This window comes from Pelobates fuscus, chromosome 5 (genome assembly GCF_036172605.1).
Source record: "Pelobates fuscus isolate aPelFus1 chromosome 5, aPelFus1.pri, whole genome shotgun sequence".
In the NCBI taxonomy this organism is placed as follows: domain Eukaryota; kingdom Metazoa; phylum Chordata; class Amphibia; order Anura; family Pelobatidae; genus Pelobates; species Pelobates fuscus.
Window position 1 is genome coordinate 182,542,325 of NC_086321.1, and position 19,040 is coordinate 182,561,364.

Genomic DNA, 19,040 nt, shown 5'->3' on the forward strand with positions numbered 1-19,040 from the left:
TCATCAGTCCTTGCTATTGTTTAACCCCATAGCGATCCAAATGTATTTGTGAGATCTGAGTGCTTTTCGGACATATTGAGCACTCAGATCCAAGCTATCTGGGGATATGTTGGACATATAGGTTAAACATTGTATTTTAAGAGTTATGTATTTTATGTGGTTTTTGTAACAGTTTTTGACTTCCTGTACCTGGAGATAATGAAGTTACCACAGCCACTTAAGCCAATTATCTCCAGGATAGAGGAGAAGATAGACCGGCTGCACAGCCTAAATCTGTGGAACTATTTTGGGCATGAAAGCCATCCTTGCAGTCGGTCAAAAGAGACTTCCATAAAACCTTTGAACCCCTGCTCTGATCTGGGTGATTTTTTGGATATGTGGTTCACCCAGATCAGGGCTATCCAGGGATGTAGGATGTTGTGAGGATATGTGGTGTTTTGGGGTGTTTTGTGAAAAATTTGTGTTTTCTGCCTGTGGGTAATTGAGTTAGTCCATTGTGCTTGGTAATTGTATCACAGGCAGAGGGGAGGGTTTGTGTGCAATATCTGGGAGTGCCTAACTGTTCAAGAGTGTTTTGATTGGCTTTGTAACTTTGTGTCCTGTGTTCCATAAGGTCCACATGGGTGGTAACCTTGTGGGAAAACTTATATAAAAGAGACAATAAACCCTTCTGTTCTGTTCCTGCTTAGAGGACCACTATAGAGCCAGGAAAACAAACTTGTTTTACTGGAACTATAGTGCCCTGAGGGTGCCCCCACCCTCAGGGTCCCACTCCCGCCGGGCTGAAGGGGGAGGAAGGAGGTAAAATACTCGCCGGGTGTCCGGCGCTGGAGGTTCTCTCCTTCTCTCCTCCCTCTTCTGACTTCACCGGTTGAATGCACATGCATTCAGCCAGTCCATAGGAAAGCATTCTCAATGCTTTCCTATAGACTGGCGTCTTCTCACTGTGAAAATCACAGTGAGAAGTGCGGAAGCACCTCTAGCGGCTGTCAATGAGACAGCCACTAGAGGCTGGATTAACCCATTTGTAAACATAGCAGTTTCTCTGAAACTGCTATGTTTACAGCAAGCAGGGTTAATCCTAGATGGACCTGGCACCCAGACCACTTCATTAAGCTGAAGTGGTCTGAGTGCCTATAGTGGTCCTTTAACCCTCAATATGTAGCCTTGTCTCGTTATTGTAGGGAACTGCTATATTCACACTGGGGATTGCTATACTTTGTATACTCCCCGGAGCTCTAATCACTTAGCTCTTTTCAAAGCTCTTGCTGATACGCTCTCCTGGAGGAGAGGTCTTTCCCACACGGTTCTGGAAGACAGAGGCTGGGTGGAAGGAAGACGGCGAGACTCCAGTTAAGCTACAGCGGTTGTGGAGTCTGCGGTGGTTGTGGTGTCCGGTGAGTTGCTTATGGTCCTTGGCGTCAGCTAGGAAGGTGTCCGTCAACGGAGGTGCCCAGTCGGGGTGCCAGGTGATCCGTTACAACTTTGAATTCTCACTTCAGTAAATAACCCTTAAGTATCATTGGTTTTGCTATATAGGTTATTAAATCACTGGTTGATGATTAAAAGCACCTCACATTTTATCTCAGACACTTGTACTTGCACTGGCGCAGAGCTGTGACTCAGATCTCAAAAGCCTCAACCGTCTACTGGTAAAGAGATGTGCCATATTGGCATGATGCTGCACTGTGCACGATGCACCAAGGTGGCATTCCCAGCAGATTCTACATTTCTCCATCAGATGACAGCTAAGCGGACCGTGCCTTACCTCTCTTTACACCAGTCACCACTACCAAGGTTCTAGCAGTACCATATTGTGCAACTCCAGCTACCAAACAGAATAGCCACAATTTATTTGCTACCATTCAAAAACTGTTCGCTACTTACGTTGCCATGGTGAAGGCAGAGGGTCAAACAGTAACACCTCCTGTACTGGCTTCTGAAGAGGATGTCCTGGAACTTCAACAGGGTTTGACAGTATTGGGGAAAACAGGTCAACAACTGCAAGCATCACATTCTAATCTCACCCTCTGGGTAGATCATAGAATAATAAAATGAAAATCATGGGAGTTGCGGACTCTCTTCCTCCTGATGAACTTCCATATTTTAGATAGTCGCATAGTTACATAGGCTGAGAAGAGACTTGCATTCATCAAATTCAAACTTACATCTGTTTTTGCTGTTGACCAAAAAAAAAAAAAGGCAAAAAAAACAGCTTGATGCACTTTCCAATTTTGCAACAAACTACAAAAAAAAATTTCCTTCTTGACCCCAATGGCAGTCAGATTTCTTCTTGGACCAAGAAACCATTATTCCACAAATTAAAAATTATATGAATGGAATGTTTTTGGTAGGATTTATCCATTTGCTGTTTAAACATCTGTACATACTCTTAAGGCAGAGAATTCCAGATCCTCATTGTTCTTACTGTAAAAAAAACCCTCTCCTTTGCATTAGACTAAATCCAATTTCTTCCAGCCTAAATGTGTGACCTCATGTCCTATGTATAGGCTTGTTTCTTATTAGATTTCCAGACATTGGTTTGTATTGGGCCCGAATATATTTGTATAATGCTATCATATCCCCTCTGAGGTGCATTTTTTCAAACTAAAGAGATTTTAATGTGTTGACCTTTCTTCATAACTAAATGGTTTCATTCCTTTTAATAATTTTGTAGCCTGGTTCTGCATTTTTTCTAGTGCCAGAATATACTTCTTTAGAACAAGTGTCCAAAATTGCTCAGCATATTCAAAGTGTGGTCTTACCATTGATTCATAAGGAGGCAAGATTATATTTTTATTCCGAGAATTAATGCACCTTGATATATATGACAATACCTTACTGGCCTTAGCAAATGCTGTTTGCCATTGAACATTGTTGCCTAACTTGTTGTCTAACAATTCCTAAATCCTTTTTGTGTGTTATCACTAATTATTATTATTATAACCGCCATTTATATAGCGCCAACAGATACTGTAGCACTTTACAATATTATGAGAGGGGCATTTAACTATAAATAGGACAATTACAAGAAAACTTACAGGAACAATAGGTTGAAGAGGAGCCTGCTCAAACAAGCTTACAGTCTATAGGGGGTGGAGTATAAAACACATTAGGACAGGAAATAGCAATCAAATAAGGTGGAAGTGAATCAGAGCTGGAGGAGAGAGTAAAGTGCTGCCCTTTAGTAGAGGGTGTAAGTTGCTTGTGCATTCTAACCTGAAGTGCATAACTTTGCATTTATCTACATTCAATTTAATCTACCATTTTAATGCCTAATCCTGCAAAATCTATCTAAATATTTTTGCATTGAGAAAATATCCTGCTCATATTGTATTACATTACAGAGTTTTGAGTCATATGCAAACAGTGAAACATGACTTGCAATGCCTATTCCAAGATAATTTATAAATGTGTTAACAGAATCCTGAGGGACATCAATTACTACTTTTGTCGAGCTCAAACATTTACCATTAATGACAACTGTCTGTACTCTATCTTTACGCTAATGTTCTACCCAAGAACAAGAATTTTCATCTAAACCGATATATTTTAGTCTGAACATTAACCTATTGTGAGGAACCGTATAGAACACCTTGGCAAAGTTCAAGTACATCACATCCACTGCAACACCCTAATCTCTATTTCTACTTACTTCTTCATCATATGCAATTAAGTTAGCATGACCTATGTGTCATAAACCCATGCTATTTTTTTGCAAATAACAATGTTCTTCCCATCAAATTCCTGAATATCATCACTTAATAACCAATCAAGTATTTCCCCAACCACAGAAGTTCACAAGTGTAGACATTCCAGGCAAAGATGTTGAACCCTTTTTTTAATGTAGGAACCTCATCAGCCTTTCTCCAATCCTCCAGTACAAATCCTGAAAGAAAATAATTCTGAAAGATTAAAAACAGAAGTTCACGTATTTCCACACTTAGCTCATTAAGTACTCATGACTGAATACCATCAGGCCCTGGAGCTTTGTTTACATTAATTTTCTTTAGCTGCTGCAGCATCTTGTCTTGAGTCATCCAATCACAATTTTCTGCAGGTGTTTGCAGAATTCACTTGCATATATCTTACTATAGGTTCCTCAATATATACTGACGAGAAATAGTCATTTACACTTTCTACCTTTTCCTGGCCTTCATTAACTAACACATTAATCTCTGTTTTCAGTGTACCTACCCGATACTTTCAAAATTAGTTTTTTTTTTTTACAATTTATGTACTTAAAAAACAATGGGAGGTTGGTTTTGCTCTCTTTGGCTATCACTTTCTCATTTTATAAATTTAGCCCATCTAATTGCTCCTTTGCATGCATTATTGACTTCTTTATATATTATAACTCTAACCATTCACCTTGCTTCCTTGAGCTTCTGGCAAAGATCTCTACTGAGACAGAAAGGGGTATTTTTTATATACACCCCTATATATTATTAACCCTTAATAGGAAACACATGGGAAGGGCGGCTGCATTGTAACGTGCAAGGATGGGCAAATTGTAGTGTGACTGACCGCCTGGCACCCCAACCAAGTGCCTCCACCAATAGACTCTCCTAGAGCTCACCGAGGACTCCAATCACTCCACCAGACACCATTAGCACCGTAGTCCCCACGTCCAGCTTTACAGCTTGGCTGGGAACTCGCCGTGCTCCACCCACCCTGGACCAAACACTAGGATCCAGCTTCCAGTGGGTCAACCTCTCCTACTCAAGAGAGTTTAGCAGGAACAGCTCTTATAAGAGCTAGTGATTATAATCCCAGGGGAGTATAGTGATATAGCAATCCCCAGAGTAGATACAGCCGTTCCCTCCACACATGAGATGAGACTCTATGTTGAGGGTAAGTAGGAACTCATTTATTGGTAGCCACACTGGCCTTTTATGCAATTCACACAGAATTACTGTCCGAAAAGAATTCCAGGAAATCAGGCTGTGTGGTCAGTCTACTTCGGGGATTCAAAGTAGCATATAAAATACCGAATGTATAGCTTCGGGAGTAGTCTCAGTCTATGTCTCTCGTTCGGGAGTTTATTCTTACCGAACACTGTTCGATTCCCATTTGAATAGCCAAACATCAGTGAAAGGTATGTGTCCAGCGGTGTTCACGCCATCAAGTGTCCAATTTGAGTTCCATGTACTTGACGACCAAACACCACTCATTGTGCTTGCAGCTTAAGATGGCCACCGCCACGTGTTTGAATGCTTCGAACCGCATTGGGAGTTCAAAGTGCCGCTTCACCAACAGTTTATTACAGGGGCCATAGTCACAGGGCAGGAGGCTGGCAAACCTGCTCCTCTAAAAGCCAGTGGTGAGGTTACTCTCGCCACATATAGATCCTCAGCTGGCAGAGCATCATGGGAGTTGGGTGACAGATGAGAATCTACCTTTTTGCCACACTAGAGGGGGCCCAAAAAACTTTCTTGCACCAGGGCTCTTTTTGAATTAGTTCTGCCACTGTCTATAGCCATTAACAAAGCTAATGATAATGTTAAGATAACTAAAAACATAATCATAATCACAATATTTTTTTTTTCTTTTTGTAACAAGAACTGTCAGGTGACTGCTCTGCCTGCCCCTATGGAACAGTTAAGATATAAATAACTTTAAATCACATGAATGTGATGGACTGTATGGACTGCAGGTAGTACTGAATAATTATGACACAAAAATATGTCATGCAAATGAGAGTAGAGAGACATGAGTAAACAGGCAAGGAGAGCTGGCACTGCTTAAAAAATCAACAACATACAAAATTGACTTAACCGAAGCAGAATGAGAATGTGTGCTTAAATTTTATCAATAAGAGAGGAAATACCAATGGACTCAAGTAAAGTGTTACATAGCTGAAAAGAGACTTGCGTCCATCAAGTTCAGCCTTCCTCACATATGTTTTTGCTGTTGATCCAAAAGAAGGCAAAAAAAAAAACTGAAGCACTTCCAAATTTTGCAGGAAACTAGAAAAAAAATCCTTCTTGACCCCCAAAATAGCAGTCAGATGTCTACTTGGATCAAGCAGCTATTACCCCACTAATTAGAAATTATATCCCTGTATTTTATGTTTTTGCAAGTATTTATCCAATTGCAGTGTAAACATCTGTATGGACTCTGATAAAACCACCTCTTCAGGCATATAATTCCATATCCTTATTGCTCTTACTGTAAAAACAGAAAACAAAAAACAAAAAAACCTTTTCTTTGCCTTAGATGAAATCTCCTTTCTTCCAGCCTAAATGTGTGACCTTGTGTCCTATGTATAGCCCTATTTATGAATAGATTTCCAGATGAAATAGATTAACCAGTCACATACATATTAGCATCTTACCTGGTCATGATAGCAGGGTACACCGGCAGCATAACTACTACAAGAATGTAATTTAGAAATCTTTTTTTTTTTTTATTTGTTAGTTTTAGTGTTCTCTAAATTGGAGCTGATTATGAATTTCATGGTTCAGGGAGATGGAATTTCAGAGGCCGCAGAATTTTTGAGTTGGACAGTCTAGTTAAACAGCAGTAAAGCTAAATTATCTCCCTTGATGTCATTTTAAGTGTGCTAATATCACAATGAGAATGCCCTAAGAGGCCTCAGGTGCATTCAGGCACCAAGAGACTTTAGTCCCAGCAGAGTCTGACTGATCATATAAATGTCAGTAATGATGACTGTAAGTCGAGTTTATTCGTATCAACTACCACGCGCATTGCCCAAGCCGGAATTTTGTATAGAAGGAAAAACATTGAAATTTGAAATATACGATTCAAAGGTGAGATAACGGCACTCTTTAAATGTTTAAATTCTTAATATCACTTTTGAGCATATTTGTTAAAGCAGATTTTAGCACCTTTGCAGCTCACACAGTAACACATATTGCGAGTGGGTAAATGAAATGGACTCGCTTTTTGTAAACATTTGTCATTTAACTCTGCAAGTGACTGCTTAAATTTTGAAAACAAAACTTTGGGTACTTATATTTTATTTTCACCAGTCTTAGCTTGACTTGTTCTTATTTGAGGAATAACCAATATATACTCAAAATTATCATTGTTTGACCAACATGGCATACGAGTAATTTCAAAACTTTCCCTTTTTAAAAAATGTTCCCTGGAAGCATACTAAGGACTCAAAGTGAAGGAGGCATTAAATAAATAGAATGCTCGTCTGGTCTACTTGCGGTAGTGCCAGTGGTATAACAGCATATACCAAAAGTAAATGTAGCAAGTGTATATATTTATAGGGGATCCATCACATTCCAGTATGTTTAATACTATGTTTACTTATTCTTTATAATTCTAAAAAAAAAAAAAAAAATCTATTTGTCAGGTGTGAAAAAATAAATAAATGCAGAAATCCACAAATCTTTAACCTGCAACTGGGTTATTCCCTGTCAGTGTTGCAAGCTCTGTCCATTGCACTTTGCAATCAGTATAGCGAAAACATGTTTAAAAAACAAACAAACAAAAAAAACAACAAATGAAACAATGTTTCTGTTTCCCCCCACATTTGAATTTGTGCCAAGGCTGTGCTTACTAGTACTTACTAGTATTAGTAAAAACAGAGCAATGCATGTAAAAAAAATTGTTAGCACAAGTTATACGTGATTTTAAATGTTTCATTACAAAGTTTGATATCCACATTAGTAACAGTTACTCTTTACCAAGCACAGCCAACAGACTTCATTACCAGATTCAGGGCCATCTTTAATATCACTAGGACCCTGGGCAAAACATTTTCTTGGGCCCCACGGGCAAGGCATTTTCTTGGGCCCCATGGGCACCCCCACTCCCTGGCATGCAATTGCACTTCTCACATACATACTTACACAGACATACACACGGACAGACATACTGACACACACACATATATACTGAGAGGCATGTTGACACACACAGACACAAACACGTCTGACAGTCATTCTGACACACACAACCTGACAGACATCCTAACACACACACACAAAGACATACACTGACAGACATACTGAGATACTGACACACATACACTGTCAGACATACTGAGACACACAGACAGACACACAGACATACTGACAGACAGAAACACAGACATACTGACAGATTCACACTTTTAAATCTACTCCCTGCTTCCTACAAACGCCCCCCGGGTGGCCCTTACTGCATGGGCAACCCGGTGGGCCTCCTTAATGTGCGTCCCCAAGATCTTGTGGATACTTAAAAGATCACTATAGTGTCAGGAAAACAAAGCGGTTTTCCTGACACTATAGTGCCCTGAGGGTGCCCCCACCCTCAGGATCCCCTTCCCGTGGCGATGAAGGGGTTAAAACGCCTTCAGCCACTTACCTTAATCCAGTGCCGGGCTCCCTCGGCACTGGTGACATCTCCTTCCGTCCGACGTCAGCTTTCCCGTCCAACGTCACTGGAGCTGAATGCGCGCACATTCAAAGTGTCCATAGGAAAGCATTTCTCAATGCTTTCCTATGGACGCTCTGTGCGATGGAGGCAAAATTTGCCTCCAGCGTCGCAGATGCGCCTCTAGTAGTTGTCCGGAAAACAGCCACTGGCTTAACCCCAAATGTAAACATAGCAGATTGAAACTGCTATGTTTGCATCTGAAGGGTTAAAACCTGGGGGACCTGGCACCCAGAACACTTCATTGAGCTGAAGTGGTCTGGGTGACTATAGTGTCCCTTTAACCCCTTAAGGACACATTACGTGTGTAACATGTCATGATTCCCTTTTATTCCAGAAGTTTGGTCCTTAAGGGGTTAATATCAAGGAAGCTGCAATCCAAACTTTTTTTGGGATGCTTATGGTTGTTTGAGGGTCCCTTACAGCATGTGGCCCTTTAAGTGCAACATATAGCTCTGCATTTAATACTGGAAATGGTTAGAGAGACATTTTGTAAACCTGAGTTAACCCCTTGAGTGCCAGAGGCATGCCCAACGTATTTCAAAACACGCATAGAGCTAATGTTTAGTTGCCACCAGATTTCCCCTTTGCATTGCAGACTCCCATGCCAAGCCTAGGGGTGGACAATGTGTTGTTTTGCTGTTTAATCTGCACTTTTTATTATCTGAACTGAAATCCATGCTGCTGTTTTGCACCATTTTTATTAACCTGTTCAGTGCTGGAAGCCACTGCAACTAAGTTTACCCATTACATACCCTAAACGTTCCTGCCAGGCAATGTTTCACCAGGCCTTCTCTTAACCACAAAGTGACAAAGAAACATGTTAACTATTTGTGCACTGCTTGTTATTGTGCAGCGAGCACACTGACACTCGAAGGGTTAAAGCAACTATCAGTAAATACTTTGCTTGTATGGAGAAAAGGATATCTACTTTCAAAATGAAAAAAAATAAAATAAAAATGTATGTAGAACTTTAACGGAAGAGCAAATACATTGTGATCTATATCCTAAGCAGTGAATTAAAAACAGAGAATTCTTTAATTCTTTAAACGTTTTGGCCCCAAATATAGCATATTCCAATTTACACATAATCCCATCTTGAATATTTCAGACTGAACATTTGCATATTAGCTTTTCAGTGAAATTCACTGTTTAGTGAAAATACCCCAAAGTGATTTGTGATGCTTATATGTTGCAAATACTGCAATAAAATGGCAATATTATTAAAACAATAAATGACTTGCTCTAAGAAATATATATGAATGATCATGAGATGCTTGCCAGAACTGGTAGAGAATTTTGCTTCAGTAATAAAATAGCATTTATATTTGTTTTAACTCTTAACTTGAGTGTCAGAGAGTGTGAAATGCTTTTCACAGACACCTGGTACATACAGGGTTAATAGTGACTTGTTTATAAACTGAATATAGGAGGATTATATTAGGAATATTGGTCTTAGTGCATGGTACAAAAAAATACATTTACATGGTGCAAATGTTCTTCCCCCAGCACTACACAATCCTTCTTCTCTCCCCTTTACATAAAATCTTTTTAAATGGAATCCTGATTAAATATGGTGTACATCACTGGGTTCAAAGAGCTGTTACAGTATCCAAACCAGAAGAAAAATTATCAGGGATGAACAGCTCGTACATATAGCAGAGAGGTGTATGTAAAAAAGAAAGGGAACCAGCAGATGACAAACACCTGAATGACTACAGACAAGAAAAATGTGAACCTCTTCTCACCTCTTTTAAGTCTACCTCTTAAGACTTAAGTCTACCTTTTAAGTCTGAACCTCTTTTAAGTCTACTCCCGTTTCCTACCTTGAAGGATTGCTTCCCTGGTGGCCAGAGTGGTGGCTGAGGTTGTTGGGGGTTGCAGACTGGCAGTCTGGACCAGCCTTCCTCCTCTCTACTTCCCTGGTGTGGTCACTCCCGCGCGGCTCTCTCTGGGAGGAAGTGACTCACGGCAGTCACTTCCTCTCATGCTGCCAAAAAGCAAAGGGGCCCGGTCGTGCTGTTAAAGGGCCACAGCATGCACTGGGGGCCTATGGGTGGAGGGCTGGGGGGAGAAAGTTGTTGAGGGCAGCGGGGCCCACGTGGCAGCTGCCTTGGGCCCCCGGAGGTAAAAGGGCCCGGGGCAGCTGCCCCGTTTGCCCCGCGTTAAAGACGGCCCTGACCAGATTGGATACACTAGACTTCCTATTCACAAAACATTTAACTTATTTTCAATGCTGTATACCAATCAAGAAAGGCAAAACAAAACAGAGCATGCAGGTTCACCACAAGAGAACATACATAGCTTCCTGGAGATATGGATAGTAGTATTGCTAACTATAAATATAAAGTAATTAACCTGTAACGAAGTAAATGTCCTCTGAGATTCAGCAGTACAGTATTAAAAGAAAAAAATAAATAAAATACAATAACCACCTTGTACGGTAAACCTCTTATACCTCTTGTACAAAGTCTCACAAGGCTGGTATCACCATAAAAAGGAGCTTTATTAACCCCTTAAGACTGCAGGGCATTCTATGCCGTTCCTATTTTGATGGCTCTAAACGCTGCAGGGCGGCATAGAACGCCCTGCGATCTTATGTACTTACCTGGTCGCCGGCGATCCCACGCCGGCGATCATGGTATGGGGACTTACCTGGGAGCCCAGAGAGTCCCCCTCCGTCCTCTTTGGCCCCCGTGGGCCATGTGATCGCGAGGTCCTTGGGAGGACCTCGTGATCACATGGACGGCATAGCCGTCCAAGGCATTGCCAGCAGGGGGAGTGCCTGTAATGACAGGTACTCCCCCTGCTGTCTGGAAATAAAAACCATTATAACAGTGTAAAAATAAATAAATATACTTAGATCATATATACATTTATTATATATATGATCTAAATGTATATACACACATATACACACATACACATACACTAAGTGTATTTTATTATTAATATATACATAATTATATATATATATATATTAATATCAAAATACACGTACAATGATATTGATTAAATATATATATATATAATTTTATAGCATGACAGGAGGCTTCATATTTGCTTAAGTCTCTCTTTACTAGAACTCCACAGCAGCACATTAACAGAGAGATAAACACCAAAGACAAAAACATAAGGTATCTATATAAGGCTCCTCCTAAGCCACCATTTCCTCTTTCTTTGCTGCTCTGCATCAGTACAGGTCAGAGTACCTCTGCCTCCTGCTTCTTGTGGGTGGCTTTGGGATTTAGTGTGATTTATTTATGATTGTTATGAACTATGCTTGGTTGTGAGATTTATGTGCCTTTCTGGCTCTTTTATTTTATTTGGTGAATGTTTCCTTTACAATACTGATAGTTTTTTTCATGTGTTTATTTATACAGATTACTGACAGTTTGCCATGTGTTTATTTATACAGATTACTGGTAGTTTGCCATGTGTTTAGTTATACAGATTACTGACAGTTTGCCATGTGTTTAGTTATACAGATTACTGACAGTTTGCCATGTGTTTAGTTATACAGATTACTGACAGTTTGCCATGTGTTTAGTTATACAGATTACTGACAGTTTGCCATGTGTTTAGTTATACAGATTACTGACAGTTTGCCATGTGTTTAGTTATACAGATTACTGACAGTTTGCCATGTGTTTAGTTATACAGATTACTGACAGTTTGCCATGTGTTTAGTTATACAGATTACTGACAGTTTGCCATGTGTTTAGTTATACAGATTACTGACAGTTTGCCATGTGTTTAGTTATACAGATTACTGACAGTTTGCCATGTGTTTAGTTATACAGATTACTGACAGTTTGCCATGTGTTTAGTTATACAGATTACTGACAGTTTGCCATGTGTTTAGTTATACAGATTACTGACAGTTTGCCATGTGTTTAGTTATACAGATTATTGACAGATTGCCATGTGTTTAGTTGTACAGATTACTGACAGATTGCCATGTGTTTAGTTATACAGATTACTGACAGTTTGCCATGTGTTTAGTTGTACAGATTACTGACAGTTTGCCATGTGTTTAGTTATACAGATTACTGACAGTTTGCCATGTGTTTAGTTATACAGATTACTGACAGTTTGCCATGTGTTTAGTTATACAGATTACTGACAGTTTGCCATGTGTTTATTTATACAGATTACTGGTAGTTTGCCATGTGTTTAGTTATACAGATTACTGACAGTTTGCCATGTGTTTAGTTATACAGATTACTGACAGTTTGCCATGTGTTTAGTTGTACAGATTACTGACAGTTTGCCATGTGTTTAGTTGTACAGATTACTGACAGTTTGCCATGTGTTTAGTTATACAGATTACTGACAGTTTGCCATGTGTTTAGTTATACAGATTACTGACAGATTGCCATGTGTTTAGTTATACAGATTACTGACAGATTGCCATGTGTTTAGTTATACAGATTACTGACAGATTGCCATGTGTTTAGTTATACAGATTACTGATAGATTACATGTGTTTATTTATACAGATTACTGATAGTTTACCATGTGTTTATTTATACAGATTACTGGTAGTTTACCATGTGTTTATTTATACAGATTACTGGTAGTTTACCATGTGTTTATTTCTTTGTGCCTGTTTTCTCCTTGGGAGTTTTGTTTTACCCTGTTGGCTTTATTGTTTGTTCTGTTTCCTCTGGCTTATTGGCCGTGGTGGTCGCCGAGAAGCGGTCTTCCGACCGCTCCCCGTGCCGACCGCCGGGACCGCGGAGAAAGACTCCTGCGGTCCCTCGTGTGTTGCCTTTGATTCCCGCCCGCCTGCTTCGTCCGCCGAGCGGGAATCCCCGTTTTGTTCTTTACCCTGCCCGCGTCCCCGCTCACTCGCTAACACTGTTATCAGAGTGGGGACGGAGCAGGGATCTACTCATTTGCCGCGGGAGCCTCCTCCGCTCCCGGTCACCTTCCCCGCGACCGCGTGGTCGGGCAGTGGGTGCGCGGCTCTCCTCTGTGTTAGCCGCGCGCGTCACTGCCTTATTAAAGGTACAGTGACTAGCTGGTCCGGTGTGTTTCCCCATCTCCTGGGCTGTTTGGGGGTGCGTATTTTTTGGTGACAGCTTTCTTTTCTGTCCATGTGAGGCAGCTCTGTGAGCCCTTGCATCATAAATTATGCCCCATATATGAGGGTCGCAGATTCAATCCCCCTCACCTCCCCAAGTAACTAGCAATAGACTTTAGTTTTCGATTCTTTGCATGTGTGTTTGCCCTGCATGTTTTTCTATGAACATGGTTTTACGGTTGACTGGTTCTCCTGACTTCCACATGGCACTGCGTGCCTCCTGCAGGAGTCCCTGCCTGGTGTCCTTACCCACTTATTGAACTAGGACTGCTCTGATCAAGCCTCGGTTGCCTGATGGAGGTAGCACTGGCGTCAAAAGCCAGGGATTGTGGGTTCAGGCCCCATCTGGGTGGTTGAGCATGGCACTCGTATTTTGTGGCCTAATGGATTAGGCACAACCATATAAAAACTAAAGTGTTTCGCTATCTTGAAGAACCTTGCCTATAAGGACCCAGCTTCGTCTCTACCCTGCACCCTAATAGTCAAGATTCTACTACATGTCTAAAAGGATCTAGGTTTCCGCCTGCATTATACCTCTGGGTCGGTACCGCCCGTACCCTTATACTGGCCTGCCTTGTCTGTGCCTTTATAATTGGCCTGCTTTGTCTGTGCCCCTTGATTGGCCTGCTTTGTCTGTGCCCCTTGATTGGCCTGCTTTGTCTGTGCCCCATGATTGGCCTGCTTTGTCTGTGCCATACTATGCATGCTATTGGACTGGTGGCTCCATACCCTGGATAACGGTTTGTTGAGCCTGCATGCATTATTACTTGCCTCTGCCAACACTAGGGGTGCTGCCCCTTTTGACTGCTAATGATACCTGTTTTCTAGCTTCGTAGGTATCAAGTATCATAGACTCAGACTTTATGGACGCCTCTGCACAGGAGCAGAATTTGCAGGCTTTACTTAATGCGGCTGTGACCATCTGTTGAAAAAGCCCTGGCTAGGACCCTCCCTCAACCACATACGGACAGGGGTGTGTGTGGAACCCCTCAGTTGGCAGAAGACTCGGATGAGTCAGACTCTCAGGTGCGAGAGCAGGCAACGCGCTATTGAAAGGGTGAAGACCCTGAACCACGCTCCCGGACGGGCAAGACTCCGGCGAAGTGACGTGGTTTGAGGTTGACAACCTCGCCGGCCAGGCGCCACCGCCTATCGGGCGCAGGGGAGGAGGCCTCCTAAACCCCCCCCCTCCACCTTGGCCGCGCTGGATGTGTGGCGGGCAGACCAGCCTCCCTCAGATGGAGAAGATGTTTGGGTTGCGGACCTTGGCGAGGGTCCCGGTGGACGTAGGGAAGAGGAAGACGCGCCACCGACTAGGGCCTCCACGACAATGTTGGGGGACGATACCCTTTTGGGCACTACTGGAGAACCTCTGTTAGAGCCTCAATCTATCCGACGCCCCAGGTCCTCGGACTAGTCACTGCCCGACCACTTGGCACAATTCGTGCGCTACTGGGTCCGTAGACCCCTTGGAAGTAAGGCCTGCAAGAAGCTGCGGGCGGAATGCCCCAGACCGGTACTGCTGGACAGGGTGGCGGTTACCCCGGATGTTGGCCCTAACAGACGAGGCCTTCACAGAAGGTAGGGCTCTGGACCCAGCCACCATGAGGGACTGGGCACTTCGTTCAATTTGCCTGCTGGGCAATGCCACTGTGGCCCTTTGCACGGAACCCAGGAAGACGGCACTCTTCCATATGGACAACAAGCTGTCAGATTTGGGAGCCGAAGATGTGGGTCCCCTGGCTAAAGGTCTGCTGTTCAGGGAGCCTTTCGTTGAGGAACTGCAGAAACAGGTTATTCTGTTTACCTCCCGGGATAAGCGAAGTCTTCGATCGGGAGGGTCTTCCGCCCACGGTTACCTTCAGACGTATGGGTCCTTGGGACAGTGCGGAGTTATGTCACAGACTTCCACTCTTCCCCTACACAGGTTGGACGCCCGAGGATCCCAGTCATCACAAGAGGCCAACAGCCCTTGTTGGAGGTGGAAGTTCGAGCTCCGCTAGCCAAAGGCGCGGTCCTACAGGTCCTGGATTTTGGGGGGTTTCGTCAGCTCGATTTTCTCCTGGTAAGGGAGAAGTCTGTAGAATTCCGTCCAGTGATCAATTTAGGAGAAATGAATGCCTTCGTGGTATACAACCACTTCGAGATGGAGGGCATTCACCTTCTTCGATGCCTTCTCTGGCCAGTAGACTGGGTCGCGAGACTGGACCTAGAAGACGCTTACCTCTCCATCCCGGTGGACGGGGCCTGTCGCAGTCCCCTCTGATTCGTATGGAGAGACTCTCCGTACCAATTCCCATGCCTCCCCTTCGGCCTCAGCTCGGCCCCTTGGTGCTTCACCAAGCTCCTGAAACCGGTGGTCACCCAATTCAGAGCAGAGGCCGTATGCTGCATCGTCTATCTGGACGACTTGCTTATCTTTGCGAGGACCCCACCGGGCTCAGATTTCGGACGCGCTCTGCGTTTTCCTCGTTGGAATGCTGGGGGTTCGTGGTCATTCTGAAGAAATCGGCCTTGGAGCCTGCGCAGACGGTGGAATTCTTGGGTTTCGTAGTCGTTGCGCAAGACGGCATTCACCGCCTGCCTGTGGCGAAGATAACGACCATTCGGAAGGAGATCAGACGTGTTTTCGACAAGACCGAACTCCCCTCCGGAGGTTGGCTCGCGTGGTGGGTCTCCTCTTGGCCTCGATACAGGCGTTCTACCCGGGCCCACTACATTACAGGGCCATGCAGCGGCTGAAGGCGCACTCTCTACGCAAGAGACCCTCTTAGGACCAGATGATCTCCTTGGCCTCGGAGGTGCAGGCCGGATTGAGCTGGTGCCTCCTGCATATATCCGCCTGGAAAAGCAAGGCGATATTCGGGATGACCCTGGATCTCGTGTAGGAGTCGGATGCGAGTCTTTGGGACTGGGGTGCCTCGTGCACGACGAGGTCCACGGGGGGCCCGTGGTCAGACAATAGATCGGAATCCCGCATCAATTGCCTGGGGTTGATTGCAGGTTCGTTGGCAATTCGGAGCCTGGCGAAGCATCTGTCGGACTGATGCGTGCTCCTTCGGATGGACAATGGTTCGGCGGTGCAATACATCAACCACTCGGTTTCGAGCACTAGAGGTGTTATCTCTCAACATGGAGCTCCTGGTTTCGCTGGTGCTTGGAACGGGATACCGATCCCTTTACGGGTCCTGTATCTAGCGTGCTGAATTTCTTGTCTCTTGTCTTTGACCTGGGTCGGTCATATCGCTTGGTTATCGTGGTTAGATCAGCTATCTCGACGGCACTTGTCCCGCTTCGGGTTTTTCCCCATCGTCCAGGATCCGCTAGTCTGCAGGCTCCTGCGTGGAATGAGACTGGTGCGCCCTCCGGCGCCCAAGTATTCTTCCCTCTGGGACGTGCGTTTGGTTTTGGCGTTCTTTCGGGAATTGGCCTGATAACCAGGACATTTCTCTTCGCCAGCTTTCAGCGAAATTTGCCCTCTTGTTGTGTCTGGTCTCGTTCAGACGTGTTTCGGATGTCCGGGCCTTCGATGTCAGCGCTTTCTCGTTTTTCTCCAGAGGGGGTGTCCGTCAAGGTGCTTAGACGTACCAAGTCGGATTCGACGGTTGTATCATGCCCTTACTTCTAGGACTCGCCTAAGCTTCGTGTAGCGAAGGCACTGGCGCGATGGATAAGATGTCTTTTGGCTCCGGCGGGCGTGGATGCGACCTTCGGAGCGCTTTTGGTTAGGGGCGCCGCAGCTTCCGGAGCTTTTTTGGCGAGCGCTTCCCTTCAGGACATTTTGCGTTCGGCGGACGGGTCCCGTGTAGAGTTTTTTCGCCTATTTTACTTTAGACCGTCGGAACATGCTTCTTTTGCTTTGCTGTCGGAGCGTTAAAACAGCAAATATGAAGCCTCCTGTCATGCTATAAAATTGTAGATTATACTAGCTTTAGTGTAACTATAATCTTAATTTTATTAATGACAGGAGGCGAATATTTCCCACCCAATTTGATTTCTTCCCCCCCTTGTTTTGGATGGATTGTATTTCTGTTGATTTGTCTGATTATCTGGGCTAGGTTGGTTAGTCTGGGGTGATGTTGTGGGAAGTGCATGTTATACTGTATTGACGGTCATTAGTATGGATTTCGTGTCTTTATTCTATCTGGATCGTGGGATTTATGTTTTATCAGTACATTTCATTCACTAATCAGTGTTTTCGATTCTGTTTATTTCGTTTCAGTTTAATGGTTCGACTTCAGTTCATAGGATCGGCCGTTTGGCAGGATAAAGATCAAGTTCATCCATTATCCAAAGTTTTTCCAGATGACATTCATCGTTATGTTGTGAATTTTTCTTTATTTAGTTATTGTCATTGTGTACGTTACGTTGTCGCAGCGTGAAAGAGGAAATGGTGGCTTAGGAGGAGCCTTATATAGATACCTTATGTTTTTGTCTTTGGTGTTTATCTCTCTGTTAATGTGCTGCTGTGGAGTTCTAGTAAAGAGAGACTTAAGCAAATATTCGCCTCCTGTCATTAATAAAATTAAGATTATAGTTACGCTAAAGCTAGTATAATCTACAATTTTTATTATATATATAATTATATATAATAAAAATATAAAAAATAAATAAATAAAACATATATATACATGTGTAATTTCGTTCTAACTGTATTTTAAAATTAATATATATAGATATCAAAATACATATAGAACAAAATAATATATATATATCTATATACATAAGTATATATGTATATATCACTATATATATACCTATATATAAATGAAAATAATAAAAAAAAATGATATACATATATATATACACATAAAATACAAAATTGCTTGCACTCCTGGAACAGGTAAATAATGTGCCCGGTGCTGGTCAGGCAAATAGCATAGAAAAACAGAGAATGACCGCACTCAGGGACTTGTAAATATCACTAAAACTTAACTTTTAATGTTCAAAATTAATCAAATCAACGTTTCAGCCCCATATTTGGGCTTTCATCAGGATGGTAAAAAAAAACTTAATTCTATGTATATATTTATGTAATAATTTTACATAATTAGGTCATTTTATTAATTACAATTTGCAGGACCTGCCTGACAACCCAGGCCGAAAGTTCAGGGAATTTAATTTGCTAGCACTATATTTAACCCTGTAAGTTTCCAAGACACCATAAAACCTGTACATGGGGGTTACTGTTTTACTCGGAAGACTTCGCTGAACACAAATATTAGTGTTTCAAAACAGTAACATGTATTACAACGACGATATCGTCAGTGACATTTTTTGCATTTTTCACACACAAATGGCACTTACACTGACGATATAATTGTTGTTTTACTGTTTTGAAACACTAATATTTTTGTTCAGCAAAGTCCTCGAGTATAACAGTACCCTCATGTACAGGTTTTATGGTGTTTTCAAAAGTTAGAGTCAAATATAAGGCTTGCGTTTCAGTTTTTTTCACATTAAAATTCGCCAGGTTGGTTATGTTGCCTTTGAGACCGAACGGTAGCCCAGGAATGAAAATTACCCCCATGATGGCATACCATTTGCAGTAGTAGAC

The 19,040-nt window shown here is 42.6% G+C and overlaps 1 protein-coding gene across 1 annotated transcript in view; it reads left to right on the forward strand.

Annotated features, from left to right (window-relative positions):
- Window positions 1–6,693: 6,693 nt before the first annotated feature.
- LOC134612107 (olfactory receptor 6F1-like) overlaps window positions 6,694–19,040 on the forward strand; it is a 30,313-nt gene continuing 17,966 nt past the window's right edge. Inside the window, exon 1 of the mRNA XM_063456484.1 lies at window positions 6,694–6,773. The gene's annotated coding sequence lies outside the window, so the exon portion shown is untranslated. The remainder of the gene's footprint in view (window positions 6,774–19,040) is intronic.